General features: G+C 40.2%; 1 protein-coding gene across 5 annotated transcripts in view; it reads right to left on the bottom strand.

The window, feature by feature from the left end:
* The window catches only part of RAB11FIP3 (RAB11 family interacting protein 3), a 170427-nt gene that overhangs the window by 140367 nt on the left and 2201 nt on the right, over positions 1–27859 (bottom strand). The window lies entirely within an intron of this gene.

Genomic DNA, 27859 nt, shown 5'->3' with positions numbered 1-27859 from the left:
GACAATTCCCAGCAACAGTTCAAGTTACACAATATTGATTAGGACTAAGGTTGTTGCTCACAATGTAACATGAGAAATCAAGGGCTTTAACAGTTGTACTAACCAATTGCTTTTGAAATTAACCAAAATGATACATCTTCCCTACAGTTTCAGAATTCCTCAGCTTCCAATGCTTTGAAAATGTCAAGGTGGATTCTTTTTTAATCTTCTGCTTCATTAGTTTCACCTTCCTCACCAAAGTTTGTATTTAAAATGATCTTTTAAAGTGTTTTGTTAAGCATTTTTGGTTTCCTTATTTTTTTTGTCCCCCGATATTTATTCCTTTTTCCAAATCAGATCAATAAGTGGTTATAGTATCTTTAATATCAGACTAAACCAGAGAGAGTTTTAAAATAATGCAATTAAACTCTTTCAAAATGTTAAAGTCACTAGCCAGCAATGAAGTGCGGCCTCTAACGTAGTGTACCACTGTAAAAACAGTACTATAAACACTTTTCCTTCCCCATTCAGCTGAGCAGTTACATAAGCCTAAACTACAGTAGAGATGAGAACCAGCTTCCCATGCTGAAATGAATGTTATCTACAGGGTGAAGAACCAAACTAAACCAGACAGTGCTCAGGCCAGCAGCTGCAAGGGAGATGAAAGCATCACCCTTCAGTTTGCTTAGTTAGATCTTCCTGTTAGAAGCAGTAAAGCCAGTGAGGTCTTAATTGCACATTAATGAGAAATGGGGAGAAATGTTAGTTGAAACTAGGGTGACCTCAAGAGGTTCGTAACAACGCAAGAGGAAGTAGAGCATTTTTAAACTCAGTGTTTAATTAGAAATATGCACTAGAAAGGTTTGTTTATTTTAAAATGAGTGCTACATCATCCCGTGTTTCAATAAGTATTAAAAAACATTACACTTAGTGAAATCATACTAATTGTATAATTTTATTATTGAGTGTCAGGCAAGCGACAGTTCTCTCTGCAGGATAATACAGTGCTGTACGGTTTGGTAGTGGCATGTGCTGTCACACATCAAGCAGTTCTAATTAGATCACATATGATTTGTAAGCCAGTGAGATGCCACATGCCTGTTAGAGGAAAAAGGACGGACCTTTATGAACATGCCATATTTGTGTGGGCTCACCTCTGTATCTATTTATCTGTACTGTGGAAAAGAGTGATTAGTAAGACACAGGCCTGGTGTAAGTGTAACATGATGACACGGCAATGTGGCATATTTCCCAGAGACCTACAGCCATAATCTGATCTACCATGTTGGACACCCATATTCAGAAGCATTGTTTAGCCAACATAAATAGCAGACCAGCTAAATGAATTGGTAAAGTTAGGTTTGCACCTTCCCTGACTAGGTTTATAAGTGAGTAATTTGTTAAGGTATTTGCTGTTGCGGAAAGCATCCAGAGATGCCCGAGAGCAGGTTTCTATTCTGCAGCAATTATAGCTAATTAATTAATCTTTAAAATATCCTCAAGGGACTGGATCTCATTACAGTGAGAAGTGATGGTCAATTATGACTGAGCAAGGCAAGATTTGCAAGTGGTGGTATTTATCTGCAATTGCCAGGGTAGTGCACTGCTCTTTGCATTTTTTTTTTTAGAAAAGCCACAAATAGATCAGAAGCAAAGCTGATAGTTTGTCCGTTAAAGCTTTTTCTGTAAAGGTCTAGCATAAATAATGCTCAGCTGGAATGTCTTCTGCAGCATGGAGAAAAAACAAATTCTTGCATGCATGTCAGATCATACATTGTCTCTTGTCACTTTAAACCTGACATGGCATCAGGATCCCTCATACCAACAAGAAAGTTAATTAAAGAAGAGGAATGATGTGATCACAGTTCTGTTTTGTTCCCATCTCCCCCTGTGCCAAAGGAGACTCAAACCTACTTCTTGAGACTAATATGAAAAAAGACAGAGAAGAAAGTTCATAGAACCATAGAATATCAGGGTTGGAAGGGACCTCAGGAGGTTATCTAGTCCAACCCCCTGCTCAAAGCAGGACCAATCCCCAATTTTTTCCCCAGATCCCTAAATAGCCCCCTCAAGGATTGAACTCACAACCCTGGGTTTAGCAGGCCAAGGCTCAAACCACTGAGCTATCCCTCCCCCCCCACATTGTTCACTTCACACTAATTTGTCAGAAGCTCCAAGGAAACAATGGGTGGGATACATTCTAGAACTGAGTGGAATGAGCGTCTCACATTCAACCCACTTGGTCATTATGCTTGAAATAAAATCAGGCCAGTTTAAAAAAATATTAAAATAAATACAAAAACAGAAGTCAACACTAATGCTCAGCATTACCTCATAGGCCTGTCCAAGTTAATCAGTGATTGGAACATGCAGACTCCCTTCCTCTTTTCTCTCCCGGGGAAGGGGGGGACAAAACAAAACAAAAACAACGAAATCTTAGCTATTTAAGAAGTCAACTTTCAAGTACATTTTTTCTGATTTAGCAAGACAAAGCTTGTCTTGGAACATGTTGGATGTTTGATATATGTCACCGAGTTCACTAGCTTTGTGCAGGGATCTCTTACATGAATTATATTAATTAAAAAATATTCTGTTCCAGGTATCATGACTAGCCATTCACAGAATCACTCTCATTCAAATGCTAACACAGGAAGTATTCTGACTTCCACAGTCAGAAGTTGCGTGCATTGTGTCAGGAAGGCAGTAGATGCACAGTAAAATTCCTCGCCTCTAGGTGAATACCCCCACTAACAGCACTGTGAAGTATCTGAAGAGAACGATGAGGCAAGTTGTGGAATATTCCATCTTCTTTAAAAGTTCTATTTAAAAGAAAAAACAAAAGGAAGAACTGCATTTAAAGTTAATCAAGAATGGAGACTGAACCGAAAAGCCATGCAGCTGACTAAATAAGTAGCCTGTATATAGGATAAATATCTTACCACTCCTAAAGCAAGGACATTTTTGGAATAAGAGCCATATGGATTGGGAGTGTGGAAAAAATAAAACAAACCTTCCTTCAAAACCTCAGATTTCAACAGGAAGGAAAGACTGGAATCCAAGCCAAAGTACATATACAATTGTAAAAAGAGGTGGCCAACACCCCTATAAGCCAGCTGAAACAAAAAATCATGTACACCTCCCCCCCCGCAACCACCCCAATCAAAAACCCAGCAGCAGACAAAATTGATTAGGGCTAGTAATCTTCTGACAACTGGCTTTCTTTGAACCTCATAGGATTTACACGCCTCTTATACAGGGTTACACACACTTATTGAAATAGGACCAATGCAGGAAACTTGTGTGTGCTTCATCATAATCAAAAAGACTGCAGGACAAAAGTTATGTAGTAGATGCAAGTATGGCGGGGGTGGGGGGGGGAGAAGCAGGGTGCGATTTCTTACTTTGAGGATATTCCTCAGCAAGATAAACTGTATCAGAGGTGCTGCAGTTCCACTCCATACATAAGACTAGGTGGAGAACGAAGTTTTCATTATGTCTTTCATAGTAGATAAAGTCTGAACAGGATTTCTCTATAAAGTTTTTTTTAATTAAATCACAAAATTTCATACATTAGATTAGTGGGGAAAAACAATCTGTAAAAAGGGCTGATTGAAAACAGCTTCTTAGAAAAACAGCAGCCACACTGAAAGAAAAGGAGCCTTTAATCATACTGTTTAAGGAAGACATTCTTGATTTCTTGCCACCCAAACCTCAATGCCAAACAAGGGACTCTCCGTGAGCAGGCACTCCCTGCTGTCAAAATACATTTATTTGGCCAAACCAGTTTGAAAGTTGAGCAAGTTCTCCTCCCAGTTATAGCTTCTCTTTTTGCAGCAGTTTCAGTTTAAAGTCAGAAAACTCTGGGATACCAAGAAGCTCTCAAAAGCTTTTATGGTTTAACAGTTCACAAGTTCTCCAGCTGCACCCCTTTGCCCAACCTGAAATGGCTAAAGCAAGGTCAATCGGGATCATATCAAAGTCTAGAGGAAAGCAAAACATTTTCTCAAAGCTAAAGTGTAAACTCTACATGGACTTTTAGATTTGATTTTTTGAACAACAATGAATAACTTAGTAAAACATGTAGGGGCCAGATAAAATCCACAATTAAAAGCCAGCGCTTCCGCTAGCTTTAGTTAAATTCCCTTCAACAAGACATCCATATCTACCACTGATTCTCCTGTAGCAGTGAGCAAGTTTGTAAAAGGAAAAAAGTTCTAAGATAGAAACAAAATTACAGTCTCCTCCAAACCAGGACAAACAGTGACAAGAGGAAAGGTTGATAGATCTGACTCCTAAAATGTTTGTAATAAAACTGAAATATAGTTTCCATATTTTAACCTTGAAAACAGTGGGAGTATAACAATATCTAGTGACAACCATGGAAAATACTGCTCCCAACATATGAATAGAGAAGAAAAGCCTTTTAAAGAATGATAACCAAGTGGACAGCTAGCACATAGGATACTAGATAGCATGAGTAATATGGGAGTTTCACCTCAATCATATTCATAGAATCAGAAATAATGTCCTTCATGCGGGGATTTGCTTCACCGCCCCACAGAAGAATTTCCACCTCTCAACCCATGAACCTTGGCAGATCCACCACTGCCAGAGGCCTGCTCTAGACAACACAACTCCTGTAGAAGCCAGGTCAACACAAAACAAAAAAAGAACCTATCCCTTTTCATGGATCCTATTATCATGCACTCTTTAACATGCCAAGGAACTTCACAAATCTTGATTATAAAAAGGTGAATACCACAAAGGACAGAGTTGTACCTCAGCATTTATGGGTATGTGATAGAGACTTACCTGGACAACTAAGAGGGATAAACATCAGAAGCATGAAGTCAGATCACCACCTAACATGTTCATCACACCACTTACTAAAAGTCTTCTAAACCTAGGCACGGGGTGAAGCAGGGCATTCCTACACAGCAGCAGCAGAAATATAGGATAAGACATTCATGAGCTTTCTTGCTGAAAGGAAGCTTTGGAGCTCACAATGGAGACTAACTTGCCCCTTCCTAAAAAACTGAGGCTGAGTTAATTACAAACAAACATGGTAAACTTATGGCTTAAAAAGGCAAAAAAAAGATGTTTAAATGACTGGGACTACTCGATAATTGTAATGAATTCTTGCAGAGAAATATGCAGCTCACCTGGACTTGTAGAAGTCTGATTGAACCAATCAACCATTTCAAACGCCAGTTGTCTAGATGAGCAATGTAATAGTGTAGAAAGACCTGACATCTTACTACACCTGTAGTGATTCTGAATTGATATTTTAAAATTCCATACTATGCTAGCTTTATTGAGAGAAAAATAAGTTACCCATTCACAAAACTCACCCTCTGATCTGTCAACTGTAGGCATTCCCAATTCAACCTAGAATGGGAATAAAGTTGTTCTGCTTCTTACGTTTCCACCAGTAACAAAAAAAATTACAGAGTGAAGGAGACGTCTATTTATGCACAATAGTTCCCATAGTTGCACTGGTTTTGCAAGTGCCAATACTAGTAAGAACTTGGTTTGGTCAATAAAATAAGCAGATAAGATTCAGAGACTCCCCTGGGAGCAGAACTACTGAGTAGGACAATACCATTCTTACACAGTCAATTCTGTCTAGAGCCATGATCCAGAATCTCCCTCCTTCTAGTGACCCTTCTTACAAAATCTTCAGAAAGTTTTATTGTTCACTAAAAACTGTGTCCAAAGCAGACATCTTGGACAAATAGACCAGTCCCCAGAATCAGAAAAGGTCTCTGGAAAACAAGCGAACAGAGAATAAGCTGATGTTTAGATGGACTACATAACCTAAAAGACGCAAGACTTCAGGAAGGAACAAGATCCTAGTGGGATCAAGACCTTCTAAACATCCCTAGGGAAAAAAATTGCAAAAACAGGATTTAAGAAACTAAAATCTGTTTTATTTTCATGGGTAAACACAGAGGAAGCATCACACCTCAGATCCCAGATGTTAAACAGTGATACATACGCAATACCAAGAAGCGCATGCCTTCTGAAACAGAGATGCCTGCAAAATAGTCACAACAACTGCTTGCATCTTTCAGCTCTTTAGGCAGATGGTAAGTAGCACAAAGGAGGCAAACAAGCCGCCATACCTTCTCAGTTAAAAGACAGTTAGAACATTAACCTCAAAAACATGCAGCCATTCACAAACGAGAGAATGGATGAAGTGCGATGGTAAGAATTTTTGGGAAGGGACACCATCTCCTTAGAATCCACAGTTCTGTTGGAAAATTGTTTATCTACTATTAATATAATCTTAGATGTTAAGACACTTAACGAGTAGATATAAAAGTATTGCCTTATTTTTTCCAGTTTATTTTGTGCATTTGACAGCCCCACATCACTCATCACTGTTTGTGTGGGTCTTTCACAGAGCAACTGAGGAGAGAAAGATTTTTAAAATAAGAATAGGAAAATATAAACTGCCAAACCACAAAAATTGGTAGGGGGATTGCAGGGGTAGGTATAACACCTGAAACGACTTCACACAATTTAAGTGACTAGTTTTCAAGTTGGGTCCTTTTAATCTAACTTTGTCAAGAACCATTTATGTTAGTATATAAACGATTAATAATAAATAATAATAATAATCCTAAACCTGAGAGGTCCCTGTAATTGCTACAGTACATTTGTTCTTACTTGGAGAGTAAGTCACTTTAACAATTGCATCATTGCCTTATTGTGCCAAATGGAAAGAAAAAACAAAAACTATATAACAGTGCTTCTGATGGCTATGCTGTGCCTCGACAGCTGGCTGCATCATTTCATCCAATGATCTTCAGCACTTCACTAGGCAGAGTGAAACTCAAAGTTCTCACCGTTGAGTTCACCATGGTCCCACCAAGTCCACCAATACCGTGCATAATTAATTACACTCCTCTCGATTTCAGCATAGGCACTCAGTAGCAAAGGCAGTAAAAACACAAGGTGCTGACCATGCGTCCAGTCCTTCATTCTGGAGCTGCCTTTGTCCTCCATTTACTCCTGTCTCCCTAGACCCCTGATGTTGGCATCTTTCCTTAGACAATAAAAAGGACCAATTTCTCTCCCACCACTATCAAAACCCCTCTGACAGGAAGTCGTCAAGGGATACATGCTTGGGGACAGGCTGAAGAGGGATAGTACATTTAAAATTAATTTTGAAAAAGCAAAAGGAGAATTTCCTTCCCTCGGTCAAGTTACTGCTATATGCCTAAAGAACCATATTCATAACAGTTTCTCTATATCTTTAATTTTCAACGCTGGCCTGGGGACTTTGGATTTTGCTGCATTTGGTGGCTATCCTACTAAAGTCATCAAGTTAATAAGGCATGTAGGATGCAATTTCAATCACACAGCTGAGTGTTTCAGTTAAGAGACCTACTTGATTGCTAACCCTCAAAAGAATTCTGGAATTGACTAAAGGAACCCTCTCTTCACCACATTTTCATTCATCAGGGCTGTCAGACCACAAAATGACTAGGTCAAGCAAGTATCTATAGCCTAGAGTGTTTCAGTTAGATCTGTAGCATACCCAGCAGTAGTAGATCAGCATGGTATTTTTTTGTTTTTAAACTGCCATTTATCATGGTATATTAAATACATTGTCTTAAAAGATGCTCAAATACTACACACACTTGTGTATAAACTGAGAAATAATGATTGGGTGGTTGTTTAAACTGATGATTGGTTTAAAACGAATAGCAATCATCATTTGCACCACATAGTTCTAGGTCAAGGTTTTTCAAAATTCGGGTCATGACCCAGTACTGGGTCACAGCATGTAAGGCACTGGATCGCTCTGGTCAGCACCACCAACCAGGACGTTAGAAGTCCCATTGGCCGTGCTGCCCAGGTGGAGGCAGGCTAGTGCCTACCTGTTCTGACACCATGCTGCAACCTAGAAGCAGTCAGCAGCGGGTCCGGCTTCTAGGCAGGGGGGCCATGGGGCTCTGCGCGCTTCCCCAGCCCCAAGCACCAGCTCTGCACTCCCATTGGCTGGTTCCTGTCAAATGGGAGCTGGCAGGGGTGTCTACAGGCGAGAGCCACATGGAGCTGCTTGTGTGCCTCCTCCTGGGATCTGGACCTGCTGCTGGCCGCTTCTAGGGCACAGCGTGGTCCACGGTGCCAGGACAGGCAGGAAGCCTGCCTCTGCACCCCGCTGCACCACTGACCGGGAGCCACCGGAGGTAAGTCCGTGCTCCAACCCCCTGCCCTGGCCCTGAGACCCTCCCCCCACCCCCAAATTCCCTTGTTGGCTAGTGACTAACGTTTTGAAAGAGTTTAATTGCATTATTTTAAAACTCTCTGGTTTAGTCTGATATTAAAGATAATATTACCACGTATTGATCGGATTTAGAAAAAGGAATAAATATCGGGGGACAAAAAAATAAGGAAACAAAAATGCTTAACAAAACACTTTAAAAGATCATTTTAAATACAAACTTTGGTGAGGAAGGTGAAACTAATGAAGCAGAAGATTAAAAAAGAATCCACCTTGACATTTTCAAAGCCATTAAATCAGCCTTAGCAATATAGCCCATTCTCTGACTTCCATGACATTCAAGTGTGAGGGTCTCTAGGGCATGTCTGATGTACTCAGGATGGTCCTGTCCTTCTGTGGAATTCTTGAGATGTACGGGTATGTGTGAGGAGTCCCCTGGCCTTCAGAAAGCACACCTACCAATAATGTGTATCATCAGTAATCTGGATTACCATAGTGCCTTGGAGCCCCAGTCTCTGATTCCACCCTCACTACACTAGAAACTGTACAAACACACAACACCTTCTTTCAATAAAAGTGTGTCTACTTTGCACTTTTTCATGGAAACAAATGTGATTGCATTCCTGCAGTATCAAACAGGAGTTCCTGGCTCGCAACAGGCTAATCTTGGATCTGCCACAGGCTTCCACTCAGACTTGGAGTAAACCACTTCTCTCTGGATTTGACTCCAATTCCATTTAAAAAAGGTAGAATGTTTCCAACAATTAGCACTCTGGAAAACTGTTGGTTACTAACGAAGGAAGAATTTCTGGCAGTGAAGGGCTGAAGCTGAGGGCTGGTTATAGGAGAAAGGCTCAGTCATTGGCTGACAGTTCTGAATGACAGTCTCTGTATCAATTAAGCAGGATGAACAGGATAGTCCATGAGGTCCCTATCCTCTCCTCAGTCAATTTCCTCACACCTTTTAAGGTCAGGCTTGACAAAGCCCTGGCTGGGATGATTTAGTTGGGGATTGGTCCTACTTTGAGCAGGGGGTTGGACTAGATGACCTCCTGAGGTCCCTTCCAACCCTGATATTCTATGATTCTATAATCAGGGCTGATTCCCCACTCTGGCACTTCGAGTGCAGAAGGTGGGGGCCCGCAAGGACTTTAAAAATTAATACTGACCACTACAGACTTGTATTAAACTTGCAAGGTTACAGCTTTTCTCTGACCTTGGATGGGTACATGCTGTACACCCAAAAGGTTTTTCCCTTTGAAAACCCAGGAAGGAGCACTTGGGAATTCCTTCCTGTAGGATACCCTCAAGCCCTTTCACTCCCCCTCCGAGGAAGAGCTGAGAAAGAAAAACAAGGGAAATTAGCTGTTGCCATGAGCTAATTAAACATGTGCACAAACCTCTTAGACACAAAAATTCAATTCTGTTCTTAAAAAGTTAATAAAAACTAAGAAACATTTGGAAATTTAGGCTTTTTGCTAGATTTAAAAAACAAAAAAAAAACAATTACAAGGATTAAGCATCAAGAATAGCTCTCTTGAGGTCGAGCTTAAAGGTTACAAGCAAAACAAAAAGTACCTGGCTGTGACGAAGCGGGACTGTTCTTAATGTTTCCTCTGAATATTGTGAGGGTGCCTCAGTTTCCCCATGGCAGTTCTTAAGTATCTAGGTGGTGGGATAAGAGTGTATGATTGTTGCAGAGCCCTAGAGGGCAGGTGTGTGCAGGGGTCTGTACAGAGAGAATAGCCAATACCCTGTTTCCTGGCAACTGATGTCCTGAGCCCTTCCCCGCTGCAAGGTGAGAGCTAAAGTTTGTTGGAGAACAAAGGAATCAGGTGACCTCCTGGCCCGGGAAAGGGACAAAGCCCAGAGGAGGAGGAGCTGGAGATAGTTTCAGTTTGGGGCTGGCTAGGGACGAGGAGTGAAGTGCAGACGTGGTTGTCTGGCTCCCTGCCCCCCAAAATGGACCCAGCTGAGGGGTCCTGTTCTCTGCACCTAGAAGCTCTGTGTTAGACCATGTTTCTGTCGTCTAATAAACCTCTGTTTTACTGGCTGCCTGAGAGTCATGTCTGACTGTGGAGTTGGGGTGCAGGACCCTCTGGCTCCCCAGGACCCCGCCTGGGCGGACTCGCTGTGGGAAGCGCACAGAGGGGCAGAGGATGCTGAATGCTCCGAGGTCAGACCCAGGAAGGTGGAAGCTGTGTGAGCTGTGTGTCCTGAAGACAGGCTGCTCACAGAAAGGAGACTTCCCCAGAGTCCTGACTGGCTTCATGGGGAGCAGTGCGTTATCACAGAGGAAACCACAAGCCATAACGAAATAAAAGGAATAAACCTAATTGCCTCTTCCTCAACATTTCCTGATCTACTTACATATTTGGGGTTTTTAAATGAATAGTTTCTAGGTATGAGACGGAGGATTTTTTTCATACCTGGCCGAAGCTCTTACAGCATAGCTGCTCTGATACCTTCTCTCTGGGAGAACAAGGGACAGACAAAAGGGGAGTCTTGTTTCAATTTTAAAAAGTTCTAGCCTTCCCACTGCCTCTTTTGGCCATGTGCTCACTCACTTCCTTTTACCTATGCATAGCAGTAAGGCTTTTAATCCTTTACAGGTAAAGCAAGTAGAGAACAGTTACTAAGAGGATTTTATAGCTAACTGGCTGGCTGGGTCCATAAAAGGGAGCCACCTCCCCCACCACCCCTTCATTTATCACATCTCTCTTCCATGACCAGCTGCTATGGCAATACTGTGATTTGGGACTCTCAAGATATGCATTGTTAAACCCTTCTATCATCAGGATGTAGCTCTTCGCCCCCTAGCCACCTTGTTTGTTGTTTCCTTTTGGTCTCTCTTCATAGGAATATGGGCTCTTTGGAGCAGAAACATGGCTTCTTTTGTATTCGTACACACCTAGCACACTGTAAACTACTAGAAACAAAAACACACTATCCTACCATATCAGATATCAGGAGAATGGGAACCTTGGGAATGATGCTTTTGAAACCAACTGGGTTTAGAACATCAGAGGGATCAAGGGTTGAAGATACAGAAAGCTTCCTTCAGATTAGAGCAGATCTAGACCACGCCAGCAAAGTGATAAACTGATTGCATCAAACCAGTAATCCAGATTTGATCCATTACCATTTCAGTCATCCATCACACATCTTGTTATCAGGGATTTAGTGGGGATGATCCTGTATGATATAAGGACGACTGCAAAGAGGACAGGACAGGCTGCTTAGACCTATCAAGTCCAGCCAGAGAGTCTCCGTGCCAAGAATGATGGGGATTTCCCTCCCTGGTTTGAACAGGAAAGTCAGTCAAACTCAGTGGCTTCAGTCAGTTGCTAAGCAAATTATTTAAGTTTAGTCAGTGTCACAGACCAAGGATATCTACCTTCCATAGGTATATCTCAGGAACCTAGAACGCTGTTGTGTAAGTGCCAATATAAATATGTTTTGCAAAAAGCAGGTCCATAAACTAACTGCTCAAGTTCTCCTTTTGGACGGGTTTTATTTCTGATCAAGACACAGATGTCTATTTGTTTTTTCTAATGATTAATTCCAACAGTACTTCCCTCCCCACCCCCCTTTTACTTGTAGCTGATGACTCATTTTCAGAACATTCTTCAGTAGGTTTTATTCCAAAAACACTAAAGTTTCAAGAATGCCCAGGTTTGGAATAGCTGGAGAACTGCTGGGGAGATCAATGACAGATTCATGCCAATCAACATAGGTTTATGTAAAACAGATCTTACCAAGCCGATGATACCTTTTTTTGAGAAGATTACAAACTTTGTTGATAAAGAGAATAGCGCTGATGTTATATGGTTAGGTGTCTGAAAGCATTTGACTTGCTACCCCACAACAGTTTGATTAAAAAATTAGAATGATATAACATGGCACATTCAATGGATTAACTGGTTAACTGATAGGCCACAAAATGTAATTGAAAATGGGGAATCAGCAATGGGTGTGTGTCTAGTTGGATCAATTTTTGACCCTATGCTATTTAACATTATCAGGTGACTTGGAACAAAGCATAAACTACTGATAAAGTCTGCATAGGATACAAAAATTGGGGGAATGGTAAATAAGGAAGAGGTCACTAATAGAGGGCAATCTGGATTGCTTGGTAAACCGGGGGCAAAGAATATATGTTTTAATACAACTAAACGTAAATGTATACATTCAGGAAAAAAATTTAGGCAAGACTCTGGGAAGTAGTGACTCTGAAAAAAAAATTGGGGGTCATGGTGGATAATCAGCTGACTGTGAGATGCTATGGCCAAAAGAGTGAATGTCATCCCTGAATGCATGAACAGGGGAACCTCGAGGAGTCAAGTAGGAGCAGAGAGGTTATTTTACCTCTGTACATGGCGCTGGTGAGACCACTGCTGTAATTCTGTGGCCATTTCTGACAACCACAATTAGAGAGAGAAGGACATTGATAAACTGGAGAGGGTTCAGAGAGGAGCCACAAGAATGATTAAAGGTTTACAAAACCTGCCTTATAGTGGTAAACTGAATAGATTGAGCTCCCTGAGAAATAGTTAAGGAGTGACTTGATCACAGTCTAAATACCTACATGGGGAACAAATAGTTAATAATGGGCTCTTCCATCCAGCAGAGAAAGGTATAAAACACAATGCAGTGGCTGGAAGTTGAAGCTAGACAAATTCAGACTGGAAATAAAGAATAATTTTTTAATAGTGAGTGTACTTTTCTAGCCATTAAAGCCAAGCCAACCATGCTTATGAGCAGAATTTACTCCCCACAGATGTGATCACAACACTATTTGAATGTTACTAACACACAGACAATTTAATACTTACAAAGAGGAGATAAGACTGGGGGGATAAGGGATGAGCTCCAAGTCTGGGTAATAGAATAAGGGATTTTTCCACCTTTCGGTTGTCAGTTTGTATCTGTCCCATGTTGTACTGAGCCCATGTGATGATGGTTCAGTATACTGCATGAAATGAGTTGGAGTTCTCAATCCAGCAACGACTGAACAGCTCTCGGGATCACAAAATCACCGATGAAGTGAGCTGTAGCTCACGAAAGCTCATGCTCAAATAAATTGGTTAGTCTCTAAGGTGCCACAAGTACTCCTTTTCTTTTTGCAAAATCACTACCAGAGTTGCTAGTAATTGGTATGCTTGACTCACCACAATTTAAGTAGCTAGACCCAGGTTTGAATGGGCATGACAAATTAAAATTTTCCAAGCCACATTTGCAATATTGTCCAGGCAGCATACCTACATTCTGTGCTGCTTTTAGCTACAGTCTCCAAACCATCAACTCAGCCCCATCCACAAATGCTAACATTCCTTAAATTAGACAGCTAGAAGTGGAAACTAAAGTACTCTTGATCACTTACAAATAGATCAAGCAGAAGTATTGGGCCTTAAGTTTCTGTACTCACTTAATCCTGGCATTTCGGCCAAGAGAAGAGCCAAACTGCCTAAACAGAGGCCATGCCAAAATTCAGAACTATGCACACAGGACTTGTTACTGCTACCACAAAGCAAACAGAATGTTTAGAACGCCCCCCCCCCCTTTTTTTTTTTTTTTAAACTTAGAGGGACACAATCAACTTGAAACTACTCTTTTTAATTAACTAAATTACAAGTACAGGCAGTCCTTGGACTTAACAACACAGTTGGTTCCTGAAAATTGCGTCATAAGTCGAAACGTCGTAACACGGATCCGCAATCCACTCCATTGTGGGACCGAGCATCGTAAAGTCAAAACCAATTGTTGTAAGTTGAATCAGGGTGTCAATTCAGAAACATCGTAAGTGCCGTTTGTCATAAGTTGAAAGTCAAAGCCGAGAACTGCCTGTAATAGACCTGCTCCCTATGTCCCCCTGCCAATGTTTGTGATTTTACAGTCATTTTCCTACTGAAGATTTCCAATGTTGCCATGTAAAAAAGCCCATACAAACACTAACTCAAAAAAATAATTAAGCTGACTATACATAGAGTGCTGTTAAGTGCATAAAACAAAGAACTGAGCACATGTTCTCCTAGTCTTGAAGACAGTATACTTCTAAAAATATCCTAACAGTAGGTAAAAAGGGAGACCTCATCAAAATGAGGCTACACTGTACTAGGCATTGTGCAGGCACAGAATCAAAGCTGGTCCCCAAACCGAAAGTTTTGTTTTTTTGTTTGTTTTTTTTAACTTAAGAGACAGGGGTGCAAAAATTGGGTTTTTTTGTTTTTGGGTATTTTATACACAGGAGAAGGGCAGGCAATAAGACTAGTGACATAGGCCAGCTAGCGCACAACATGATGGTTTCTTATTCATTTGAAAAGAACTGTGTTTTGTTGGGAGACCAATTGTCTTTTAATTGTCTATTGCCTATTTTTTTCTTCCTTTGGCTAGTCTCAATTAAAAAAAAAAAAAAGAAAAAAAAAAAGAAAACAACACACCACACATAGGAAGAGTTCCAGGTTACCCAGTTTTCCTCCCAGCAGTGCCCTTCCCCAGGTTCAATCACTGCTGTTGCCACTTCCCTCCCCGTAAATACCCATTTCAGATTGTGACATATACCCAAATGCAAGATGCAAAGATCCAGATGACAGTGGAACCAACTGTATTGTGTGTGTTCTACTCCCCCAGAGCAAAGAAAACTAACACCCTCTTTTCAGAGCTGCCCTGATGTCAAAGAATGTGGTATGGAAACCTCACAACTGAGGCTTCAGAAAACCCCCAAACTTGCTATAAATACCACTTCCCTCCCCCTCTACATTCAAAGCTGAAGACTCTTTTGGAGTTTGCCACCATCTGGGTTTCTGTTTACAGCTGTGGTCACAGCAGAAGCACAGGAGAAACGACGGGATGCTGCCAAAGCAAGCTTGGTCCAAAACTTAGGGTTGTAAACATACAGTTTGCTCACAAGAGACTGTTTTTTTTATTGTTTGTTTAATTCCAAAAGGCAGCTGTTGATTTTAAGATTAACTCAGGAGCCCTGCAGCTCAAACACCACAACACTGAATCCAAAAGCAAAACCCACTCTCAACAAGAGCGACACTGACTTTTGTCCAACTCGGAGAAATGCAAGAAAGGAAAGAGCGTACGTAGTGAGTAACAAGTCAACTGGATCAGTTTTGGTCTTACCAGTTTCAGTCATCTACCGTGTTAACAGCACAAGGGATTTGTTTACAATCATTTCACAAATGACAACAGTCCTCAAGGACTTCCTCCCCAAATCACAGAAGCAGCACCACTAGTAGCCAACATTAGTATATGGAGTAGCCCTACTTTAAGGCTTTGAGTGTTGGGCTGGAACCAATATATATATGGTATCTCCCAGCTGTCCCATGGGAAAAGTGATTGTGACATTATTGACATGGACTGTGATTGTATAGATCCTTGTTGTAACCAAGGTCCTATAGCTGCACCAAATCTTGTACAAAGGAGGTCAAGTAAGGGGTCTATGGAAAGGATGTAATTTGCTGGTTATGATTAAGCTGTCTGTCTGTGTGTATCATTTTTGTATTTGAAGTTATGAATATTGGCTATGTACTTGTATCTCAATGTATTTGATTCTAAGTAGCATCAGTGAAGCATTTGGTCAGCTTCTTGAGAAAGGACTATTCTAAGTAAGTGCCCAATCAAGAAACACTTGACAGACAATGGACTCTGGGAGACACCAATCCACATCTGAGCTTTCCTGGGAACTTTCAAACTGGTATGTAAACAATGGCATCGGCCTGCAAAAAGCTGAATATTCACGGACATGTGACTTGCCCAGGTGTCTACAAACTCCATCTTGTTGCTGTGATTTTGCACAGAAGAACAGAGGGGTTTCCGCCCACAAGAGAGAATATAAAAGGCCCTGGAAGCCCCCTCCATTTGGTCTTCAGCTGGCTCAAAAGATGGCCTCTCCACCCCAAAGAGATGCCTGAAAGAAACTGGAACACAGGACTGTAACTACAGGGGCTGGGGGGGGGGGGGGGTGAGTGACTGCTGGACCCAGGCCATAAACCACAACACTGGTCTGAAAAGGATTGGGCCCAGACTAGGAAGGAGTCTAGTCTGTGAAAGAAGCTTATTGGTACATCTCTGAGGGTGAGATTTACCTGTATTCAGTTTCCTACTGTATTAGGCTTTGACTTGCGTGTTTTGTTTTATTTCGCTTGGTAACTTACTTTGTTCTGTCTGTTATTACTTGGAACCACTTAAATCTTACTTTTTAATACTAGATAAAAATCACTTTTGTTATTAACCCAGAGTAGGTAATCAAACAGCTGTGCATCTCTCTCTATCAGTGTTATAGAGGACGGACAATTTATGAGTTTACCCTGTATAAGCTTTATACAGAGTAAAATGGATTCATTTGGGGTTTAGGCTCCCAGAAAGACTGAATACTGGGTGCTGGGAAAGTCCCTGTTAACTGAGAAGACCCTGGGCTAAGTGAATTTTAGTTTCTGTGAACTGCAAGGGGACATGGACCAACCTCTTGGTCTGTGCTGTAGACGACTGGTGTGTCCAGCTCAGCAAGACAGAAGTGGAGGGAAGCCTTCTCTGGTGTGTGTGTGGGGGTGTTCTCAGTGGTATCCCAGCCCATCTAGTGACAGTCTTGAGGGAGTTTCTGTGACCAAACCCAGCACAGTGATGACTTACATCGCCCACATCTTAAAGGCCAATAGTCTGCAAGCCTCACTAAATTCGTACTAGCTCTCACTGCATCTACTTAGGGTCTTGTCTACACTAGAAGAATTAGGACCTATAAATTCACTCCAATGCAGTTCTGTTAGTGGTTGCAACAGCAGAAATTCTAGTTTAGGCAGGCTTTGGGTGTTTTTAACCACTATTGTCCAACTCTACTCTGCACAGAGTTGTATGCCGCCTCCTCCTCCACTGGTACTGGTAGCACCAGTGGTGAATTACAGGTCCTAATATTGCCAGTACAAGTGCAGCTTTATGAGGATTCAGTGAGCATCTACTGCAAACAGAAATATCACACTGAAAATGCATCTGAAACAGGAAGGCTCAATGTCTTTGAAATAGAAAATGAAAATGTTGAAAGGAGCTTTTTTGTTGGCATTTGACAGTGTCCTGTTTTGTCTGAGTTATTAACTCAATCACCAACGAAGTATCACTGTGCCTTAAGGTTTTCATTTAGCTAGTTAAGCAGACAGCTGTAGTGCAGATGTAGTAAAAAAAGAAAATGCTGTCAAAGTATTTTCATTCAGTTAATGCTGCACTGAGAATATGCATTACAGTCAGACAGGAGATGGAAATTCTCTGGCATGTGTTAGAGAAAGAGTTGTTGAAAGTATGAAATATACAATTCCCTGGGGATAAATTTGTGAGCAAGCATGTTTAACAAAATGAATACAGTAGCAAGATATCAAAATCAGGGATCCTTTTTATACATGACTCTATAGCATTAAGAAAAGGAGTACTTGTGGCACCTTAGAGACTAACCAATTTATTTGAGCATCCGATGAAGTGAGCTGTAGCTCACGAAAGCTCATGCTCAAATAAATTGGTTAGTCTCTAAGGTGCCACAAGTACTCCTTTTCTTTTTGCAAAGACAGACTAACACGGCTGTTACTCTGAAACCTGTCATATAGCATTAAGAGATGCTCATTTCTAGAGCTGATGATTCCAATGGAATTTTAAAGCTGAGTTTGTTTTTCCTTGTGTTCAGGGCTAATCGAACGTGCTTTGACCACAGTATTTCAAACACCCTACACAACCAGATAAGAATGTTTATTTATGAAGCAAGGGTGGGGGGGCAGAGGGGAAGGAGGAGAAATGTTATAGAAACCAGTTTGACAGGATTCCCAAGAGGTAAACAAATACTCAGTTGTTCCCAAAAACTACTGAAAAAAAGAGAATACAATGCTGTCTAAGGAAATTCAGGGGTCCATTTACAAATAGGAAGCACCGTGGCAATATGGACAAGGAAAACCTATACCACAGACATTCCTAAACAGGATAGGGGGAGGATAGTATTCAGTTACCTACTTCTTAAAAGTAAGATGAGCTACCAGTTTTCTGCAGATTTATTCTCCTGTGCTAGATGGAAAGGACAACAGGCCTGGATTCCACTTCTAACAGCACTAACTGGTGCCATAATGGCTACTAAAACAGAACTAGAACAGAGTATACGACACCTCAGATAGGAAACATGAAATCCTGAACTCAGGACCTAGTAAGAAGGAATGGCTTTTCAAGTTTTTCTTTTTTTTTTTTTAATTGTATTCTAAGTATGTGAGGGTTGGAACCATCTGACTGACAGGAAGCAAGGAAACCTAGTGCCATTACAAAACTCTATGAGTAGACAATGTCAGACTTATTTCTTACCATTTTAGTTCTCTCAGAGCCCTCAGCTTCTGGGGAACAGAGACCAAAACGTACTTTAGGCACTTTCAGCAAACAAATGAAACAAGACAAACTTGCTCCCACCAGCAAATGTGCTCGACACCAAACCAGCTGCTACCATCTTCTTCCCAAACCTACAAGGAGATTTCATGCCATGCAGCATAAAATAGACACAATCAGGTAACAACTGCTTCTTCATACTCTGCTGTTGAGAAGGGGGGGAGGGTGGTATAGAGAAGAAGAGCTCACTGCTTACCAGCTTAGATACTAAAATGGATGTAAATCAAAGCCATCTGCCCCAGGACACATTGCTACAAATCAACCTAAAGATATATTCCTCATTAAAAGGAAAAATAAAGAACAAACAGAGACTGGAAGCATTTGAGAACTCTGTTTAATTGAAAAATATTAGCATTGTGAACCGGCCTGAGGGACTAGAAGGAAAGGATGCAGCTGGATTTTCTTGGAAATTGGCTGCCAAGGATTTTGAAACAAAAGACGAGAATGACCAGATAAATGTTGAAAGATTTTTTTTTTAAATCCATGTTAGAAGACCAACAGCTTGAAGCACATGATTATCATCATCAGCAGGAATTAAGGCAGTCACTTCACCTAACACACACAAGAAATATAATATTTTCCCCCCGAATGTTATGCTGTTGAGCTACAGACTCAGGCTGACTCACACAGTCTCAGAAGAAAAAAAAAAAAAATTGAAAAAAATCTGGATGTGCGCACCAAGCAGCAGCAGATTACTCTTCTACCCACAAACTGTGGGTTGCAGTTACCAGGAAGTCATTTGTTCTGTGACATGAAGTCAGCTGGGAGGACAAACACTTATTTAAGAGCACAAAAGGAATCTCAGCATCCAATGAACGGCAAATAATTTTACTGTCTTGATTTTAAGTGTGGAAAGGATTATTATGTATGCAATTGGTTGTTTAGCTGTGTAAGGATATAAGCAACTTTGAAAGCAATCTTAATATGACATACTTCTAACTATGAACCATTTCTTGCAGATGAGAATCGTTGTACAAAAAAGTATTTTTGATTATAGTGAATAAAATACCTCCCAAGATGACCCCGCTGCCCTTTAATTAGAGAATTTATTAGACAATAGTACTGTTCTTCTAGGCTTATTCCATTGGGGAAGGAAACTTTTCCCAAATATCCACTTTATTTTATAGAGGATATTATCCTGTAGGTATGGAAAAAGGTAAATATATCTTTTACAGTAGAACCTCAGAATTACGAATACTAGAGTTACGAACTGACCGGTCAACCACACACCTCATTTGGAACTGGAAGTACACAATCAGGCAGCAGCACAGACCGGGGGGAGAGGGGAGGACAGTACTGTGTTAAACGTAAACTACTAAAAAAAAAAAGGGGGGGGGGTTAAAATTTTTTGACAAGGTAAGGAAACTGTTTTGATGTTCGTTTCATTTAAATTAAGACTGTTAAAAGCAGCATTTTTCTTCTGCATAGGAAAGTTTCAAAGCTATATGAAGTCAATGTTCAGTGGTATACTTTTGAAAGAACCACCATAACATTTTGTTCAGAGTTACAAACAACGTCCATTCCCGATGGGTTCGTAACTATGAGGTTTTACTGTAGTTGTAAAATTGCTGCTAGTAGAGTGTCTCTTTAAGCACTTTCCTAGCTCAGAGACTGAAAAACACAGGGTTACATCTTAACGAGGAAATCAAAGCCTAAGAATTGATGACTGGTTTGAAGCTAACTCAAGTTCTAGTAAACTACACCTGACAGCATAGAAAAGATCACTGCCTCAAAAAGCAGCTGGCCTAGACTCTCACCACACACTTGTCCCCTCAAACTCTGCTCTGAAACAAAAAACCAAAAGCCACAAGCCTTGATTAAGACTTAAAATCAAATCAGTATCTTCAAGCATTCTCTGATACCATTCCAACGAGAGATCAACAGAGCTCCAAGATGGAGCGTTTGCATTATATAGAAAGCTGCAGTTTGGCATTATCAATGCGAGTCTTAAGATTTTCTGTCAGTAATTTGGAATTTTTTCCTTGTAATAACCTTTCCAAATACTTTCTCTCTCTTTTCTTTAATCCATATTTTGGCCACCACCAGATGGAGAAGCAAAGCTAAAGCAGTTTGAATCAGACACCCATCTACCCATATTAGGCATTTCTAATGTAGCCATCACCATATAATCAAGGCCTGAAGAAACATTCTGCCCTGAGCAAAGGAACAAAAAAGGAATTTAAAAAGGGTAGGGAACTTGGGCCTGATTCTGCGCCTTTAAAGTCAATAGTTTTGCCACCGACTTTGGGGGAACACAGGATCAAGAATAAATCTGAAAAGATACACTTTCTCTCCCCCCAGACCATTCCCAGATTTCAACTAGTGTAGTTATAATCTGAAAAGGGACTCTAGAAGTGGCAACATGAGCACCTATGTTTCTTCCAGCTCATCAAGTCAACAGCAAGTTTCTTCAGTGTACAAGTAAACAGATTTTTCTATTTGCCAGCCCCACAAACATGACTAACTGATCTGCAGGCCAAAATTATTAAACATTTATATGGGGTAGCACCTAAAACCATAAATCAGACTGGGACCCACTATGCTAGGCACTGTACAGACATAAGGACAGTCCCTACCTCAAAGGACCCCAGTTTTCTAAGCTCCAAATCAACTGAAACTGGCTCCTAAATAAGCCAAAAATAGACTTGTCAGCCCACCCCCCTGAAGAGCTTATTAAGGCTCATGGGAGCCCCTTAGAAGTCCCCCAAAGGGTCCATGGATCCCCAGTGAGCATAAGGCTGGCAGACAGTGGAGGCCCTTACCACAACCCACAAGCACAGCCAATGGTTATATTGCCCCCCCCCCATATCACTGCAGGAGCTAAGCACCCCTCAAAGTTTAGCGAATTTATCCTCAACACCCCGGAGAGGTAGAGAAGTACCCCCCCAAACATTTTACAGAAAAGGAAAATTGATGCACAGAGAAGTTAAGTGAGTTGGCCAATGCCTCACAGGGAGTTTGTGGCAGAGCCAGGAATTGAAATCTGTCTGTCAAGTTCCTGGACAAGGACTTGGGAGATGAAATACAGACAGACAATCTGTCCTCTGCACATTCACCAAAAAGGGCAGAGTTCTCTATGCCAGTCTCAGACAGACCGACCGACCTTTCTTGCTGCCCAGCCCATGTTTTCCAGGCCCCTTGGTCCCCACCTTCCCCTTCTCTGCACAGCAGAAATCCAGGGCCAAATGCCAATTCCCCACCAGTTACTGAATTCCCCCAACAGAGAGGTCCAAGACCCCCACATCCCTTCAATATTCCTCATTTCTCACTGCACAACTCTGTCCCCTCCCAAACACTACTGAGTTTATCTACCCCACAACCTTGGAAAGTAGGGAAATAGATCATTTCAGGGAGGGGGGTGAAGGGGCGAAGGCATCCAGACATCTTAAGACAAAAATTAGTGGCAATCTTCAAAAATTCTGGTTTAAATTGACTTGCCAACTGCATATATAAAAGTCTGACAGAGTACCTGGGTTCTGACCATCACTTGTTCATTTCTTTAACCAGAGGGAACCTCTTTTTCCTGCAGTTCCTTTCCTTATTCATGCACTGAGAGAGATGTTTTTGATACTATACACTTCTCCACCTGCTTTGTTCATTTTGAAAAGTGATGCTTTTAAAGTTAAAAAAAATTCCCCATATTCCTAATACATATATTCCATAATGAGAATCTTTTAATAAGGCCTCTCTCATTTCAAAAGATAAAGTGACTTTCATTTTCAGCTAGCTGGCAATAACCATAACTTCTCATGATATAATTTGGATATTTGTTGGAGTATTCCACCTCTGAAGTGCTTTTCCTGCCACAGGAGAGAGAGATCCATGTCTGTTGGAGTTCCTCTACATAGAATGTTTTATTAATAATGATGTAATGCCTGTTGAAGGGGGGAAAAAAGCAGACTAACCACTATGGTAGATTTTCGGCCAAACCAGCTGAATGTTTGAGACAGCTGAATCATTAAAGTTAATGGAAGATTTGTCACTGACAAAAGAATAAGAGGGAAAGTGAAGTTTTGTATCACCCGCACACTTCATTTAGCAGTTCAGAGGCAACATAGGCATTGTGCATCTGCCTCTCTCTCTCACACACACAAAACATGTTTCTCACTGGAATTCTAGTTCCATTCCCAAAAAGCAAACACCAAAAATGAACCACCATTTAAACCTTTGAAAGTTGTTGTAGTGGCAGTACAGATGGAAGAAATGTAAGTGTCATTCACATTTAGATGGTGTAAGAATCCACTTGTTTTCATATACTTCAGACAGAAATATTAGCTCGTTATGTAACTAGAACTCTCCCTTCACAAAGTCAGACAGAGAAGTTTGCAGAATTAAGGTTCACCCACAGATTTTTATATATTCCCCCTAAGTTAGATTCTGGGGGCACTGATTTAAATCTAAATATAATAAGTGAAATCAGAGACAAATACAAGTGTATCATCAGTGATTCCAGAGGAACCTTAATCAAGAAGTCATAAGTCTGACTATACCTTATGCACCTATCTAGCATATAAAACGACCTATAAGTCTTGAAATAAGATGTTTTACTCTGATGGAATAACAAAAAAGAATGAATGTTTGTTGCAGTCCATGTTCTCCATTTCACAAACTAATGTAAGCTGCGCAGTGGATATAAAGAAATGTGAACTGGAGAATACAGAGTGACACCACACCCAGGTGCAATTTCACCAGGAACATTACCTTCTATTCTGGTATTCTATTCATGACAAGAGATATTGACAAAGTGGAGGAAGTTCAGAGAACAGCATCCAGAACTGATTAAATGGGCTGGAGGAAAGATGAAAAGTACTAAATATGCAAAGCTTGACTAAGCAACAGCTCACGTGGAAGTAGAAGAGAAGCAATATGGTTACCCAAGAAATATCTGAAGGATGTAAACATCAAGGGCCCGGGTAGATTATAACAAGAGGATCTAACTAGGAGTGACGGGATATATTATAAGCTCATTATCAGGAAGAAGAAAAAAAATACACACAGTAAGATGGGTTAGGATGCAGGCCACTCCCAAGAGAAAGCAAAGAAGCCCTATTGCTTGGCACATTTAAAACTAGACTAGACAAACTGTAGGGGCTAATCTTTCATTTAACCTAGATGGATAGATTACATTGTGTAACAGGCCTTTTCCCATCTCTATTTTTTCTTATTCTATTCAGAGGGAGAAGCCTCCAACCAGTAATCTTTTGGATCAAAAATAAGATTTTTAATTTTTTTTCAACTCATATATATAAAACAAAACTTGCCAGAATACAAAGTTCCTACTCCACTTTGCTGCAACGATTTACACGGGTTACATTGTGCATTGCATAAAAGCCTTTTCCGAGTTTTTAAATTTGTTGGTATTTGATTAGCATCCCCTTGTTTTTGTATAGTGAGAGAACATAGGAACATCCAATTAACCTTCTCTATACCATTCATTTTATATAACTATTACATCCCCTCTTATTTATTTCCTCTCTAAACTCAAGTTTTAAGCTGTTTAATCTCTCCCCATAATAAAGTCTTTCCATGCCTCTAAACTTAAGCATCACCCATTGTGGACCCATTTTATTTCTCTGTATCTTTTTTGAAATAGGGTGAATGAATACAGTATTCCATGTGAAAGCATGTTGTTGATTTATGTAATAGCATTATAATAATAATCAGTATTTTTCTCTCCCATTCTTTATCCTAACTTTTTTTTTAAAAGACACAAACACAATTTTTATTTTTTTAAAATAAAGCTGTACCAGGTTTTTAAACCATAAACACATAAGAAACTTAGAAATGTCCAGAGTGTATGACTAGTTCAATTATTCCTTTAAATGTGTATTGCCTTGCTTTTGATATCAGTTTCATCTGACATCGTGCTATCCAGTCACACTGTTCCTCTAGAGTTCTTGCAGTGTCCTCCAGCCTGCACTATCCTAATTAATGGTGTCATTGTCAGTTGTTGCCATCACACAGTTCATCCTTTTTTAAAGTCATTAAAAGATACCTCTCATTGTACAGATCCCCTGCACTATAATACATTTCAGCGTTGTCACTGATCAAGCTCACCCAGAAGGAACAAAGCAGGATGTTCAGATTTTAAGGTGAGGTTGGGGGGACGGGGGGCTGATAGACCTAAAAAAGAAAACTTGTAAACTGAGCATGTTTGATCTAGGATCACAAGACAGAATTAAAATAGAACCCTGCATCCTGTCTCATGTTTGAAACTTTATCATTTTTGAAAAGACCACACCAAGTGTTAGGGATGTTAGTTACTTAAAATGTGTAAAGCACTTTGAGATTCTTTAATTTCTCTAGCATCATCTATTCATAGTGCTATTTATTACTGTCTGATCAGTGCACTAGCTTACACTGAGGCAGTAACTAACATCCCTAACACTTGGTGTTATTCCCATTTTACAGATAGGAAAACGGAGGCAGGCTGGGAAAGGATGGGAGAGTTGAGCAAGGTGATACAGTAACAACTCTTCATCTTAAATGAATTTGTAATTAAGCTTAAACTGAATTGCACTGTTAGTAAGTGCAAAAATACATATATATTTGTTGCACATAATCTATATGCCCTTATGTTCTATTGATTTGGATTGCTTAGTATAGGAAGACTGTCATGCGATTATATATATAGTTGAACAAGTTAAGATTGCTAGGCTCCATTTTAATTTTCATCCCCAAGACTACGCAAGATAACAACAAAAAAGTTGTGAGCAACCTGTAATGTTAATGGGTTTATCAAGTATATTACCAAAACTGAGGACCAAGTTTGGAAGGAGGGACTGTCTGCACCCTGTTGTAGGAATTATATTGTCTCTGGAAAGAGACAAGATAGAGAGTACACACCTGAGGGCAAGGAATTCCAAATCCCTCCTCCTTTTACTGTGGGCTTGAGTGTTTCATAATTTTATGCCACTTTGTCCAAAACATTTGCTACTACCTATTAGAATTACATTATGAAATGTTTACTGTAAACATTTTTAAATGAAGTTCACTGTATTTAAGTTCTGGCAGTATTTTGCCTTAGTTATGCATTCACAGGGTGAGTGTTTATATTTCCTTATAAGAATATGTTAAGCAAAGAAACCTCCAGACTCATTTCTGAAGTAGCCCGCTGGAAGAGTTTAATCAAAATTCTGCAATTTGCAAGGGGAAGGAAGAGAGAGCACTACAGCTTCTACTATAGTATTCCACAGATTTCCATTAAGATGTGGTTTACAATTTATACTTCCAAGTACAATCTAAATACGTGTGTAGAAACATAATGCCACAACTAGAGGTTAGGATTCTGGCTTGTCCCTTGCTCTTGTACTAAGCAGAGCAGCGGATGGGGCAACTGGAAGAGCACATGGCTCTTCAGCAAACCCTCCCACCAACCCAAGAGTTTTGGAGAGAGAGTTATCCAAGCCTGGAGCTGAGGTAGGGAGGACAACAAAACAGAGTAATTCATTCTCTGAAGTGGAGGTCTTGTTACTACTTTATCCTTTGGGGGCTGTAAGAGGCTATGAAATTTTCAAATAGATGACTTAAGCCTAGGAAAGCAAACGCTCCTTCCTATGAAGCTACATAGAAGTGTTGTTTTGTTTATAACTTTCCTTCGTCTTTGTCATTCCTATTATGCTACCTATTTAGGCATGTAACAAGTTGGTAACATACTTACACTATCCCTTATCCCAGCATATCAGACTTGAGTTCACCTTCCCTTTTGTGACTTACAAGAAAAAGGACACGTTGGCTTGCTGCTGCTTTTATATGGATATTTTTCTAAAAACAATGGGTTTTTCTTAAATTAGAGAACAAGATTATAGACAGCTTCTCTCCTGCAGAAGTTCAAGATACTGTGTGCTGTTTCACAGCAAATTATATCTTTATGTATCAGGTCTGTACAGAAGACCAGATAAATCTCCTCACTGGATAAACACTCTATTTAAGATACATGCACGCTCAAAAATGCGATGTCATTTTGAATATAGTTTTAGGTTTATGTAGGTATCAATACGAACCAAAACTGGAGATAGCAACCAACTAATTTCTTCCTCCTTGTAGGAAACCTCAGCTGTTAATTCACATTTTGGGTCATATCAGGTGGCTTCGTATTACACCATACCACATTTGATCTGCTACAAAGGGATATATCAAAATCCAAACTCACCATGGTACAATACAACAGAAACAAGAAAGAGGCTTAAAAAAAAAGTTGTACCCATCAAAAACTGAGCTAATACCTACTATTGTGTTTAACATAATCAGGCAAATATACAGAAAATAGTGTCCACAAACACCAGCAAATGGCGTAAGTTGAGCTGAGTTTGTAACACTTCATTAGCAAACATGTGCTTGACCTTTAGCTCATTTTGATTTGTTTTCTTTGAGACAAATAGTAAAAAGTAGGTAAAGCAATGCTTCAAATGGACCAATCTCATTTCTAACAAGCAAGTGTTCAAAACTCCCAGTTGTCAAATTTTACTTTACTTTCCTCAGGAAGGTGCCTTATATGATACACATGCAAGTGTTTACTAATTGCCACAATTCTGAGGTGTATCAAGCTTATCAAGGCCCCATTGTACACACTCTTTACCTAAATACTTGGTTTATATGAATAATCTGAAGAAGTTGGCCTGGATAAGCAAAGAAGTCTAAAATGCAATGACAGGGTTCATAAATTAATGCATCAACAAATTGTCTTTCACAGAGCTGGGAGCCCACTCACTCAGAAATTCTGCAAGTGAAGAGGAGTATGAGTATATTACAGGTCCTCTCAATAATAACTAACTGTTTAAATCCATCAGGCTGAGAGATCAAGCTACTGAAGACAGATGCAAAGTAAGAAGGACCTACAAACCCATAACTAGCAAACAAAAGGACCTGGAGTTGTAAGCTTTCATTTGTTTTCCCCATCAAAACATAAGAGAAGTTACCAGAAATCATAGGAAATGTGAGTGGCAATTGAAGACATTTTAAAAATAAGGGTATCAGTCTGTGTCTAAAATTCACATGAAATTAGAACAGCAGCTAATTTGACATAGGATACCATGTGCTACAATACTTAAGCACAATAGGAGGAGCTCAGCACTGTGCAAGTGTAATGCTGGCTTTTGTCAATTTATTGACCCCCCCTTAGAGTTAGGATACTGATCAAAGTCAACAGGAGCTTTGCCCAAGTCAGGACTACAGAAGAGGGTCCTCAGGCAGACGGTTAACATTATTATAAATACACTGCTGGAAAACACATATTGA

The sequence above is a fragment of the Lepidochelys olivacea genome, assembly GCF_965140295.1.
Source record: "Lepidochelys olivacea isolate rLepOli2 genome assembly, chromosome: 10".
NCBI lineage: Eukaryota > Metazoa > Chordata > Testudines > Cheloniidae > Lepidochelys > Lepidochelys olivacea.
Note: the sequence above shows the minus strand (reverse complement) of the source record. Positions and strands in the feature narration are given on the sequence as shown.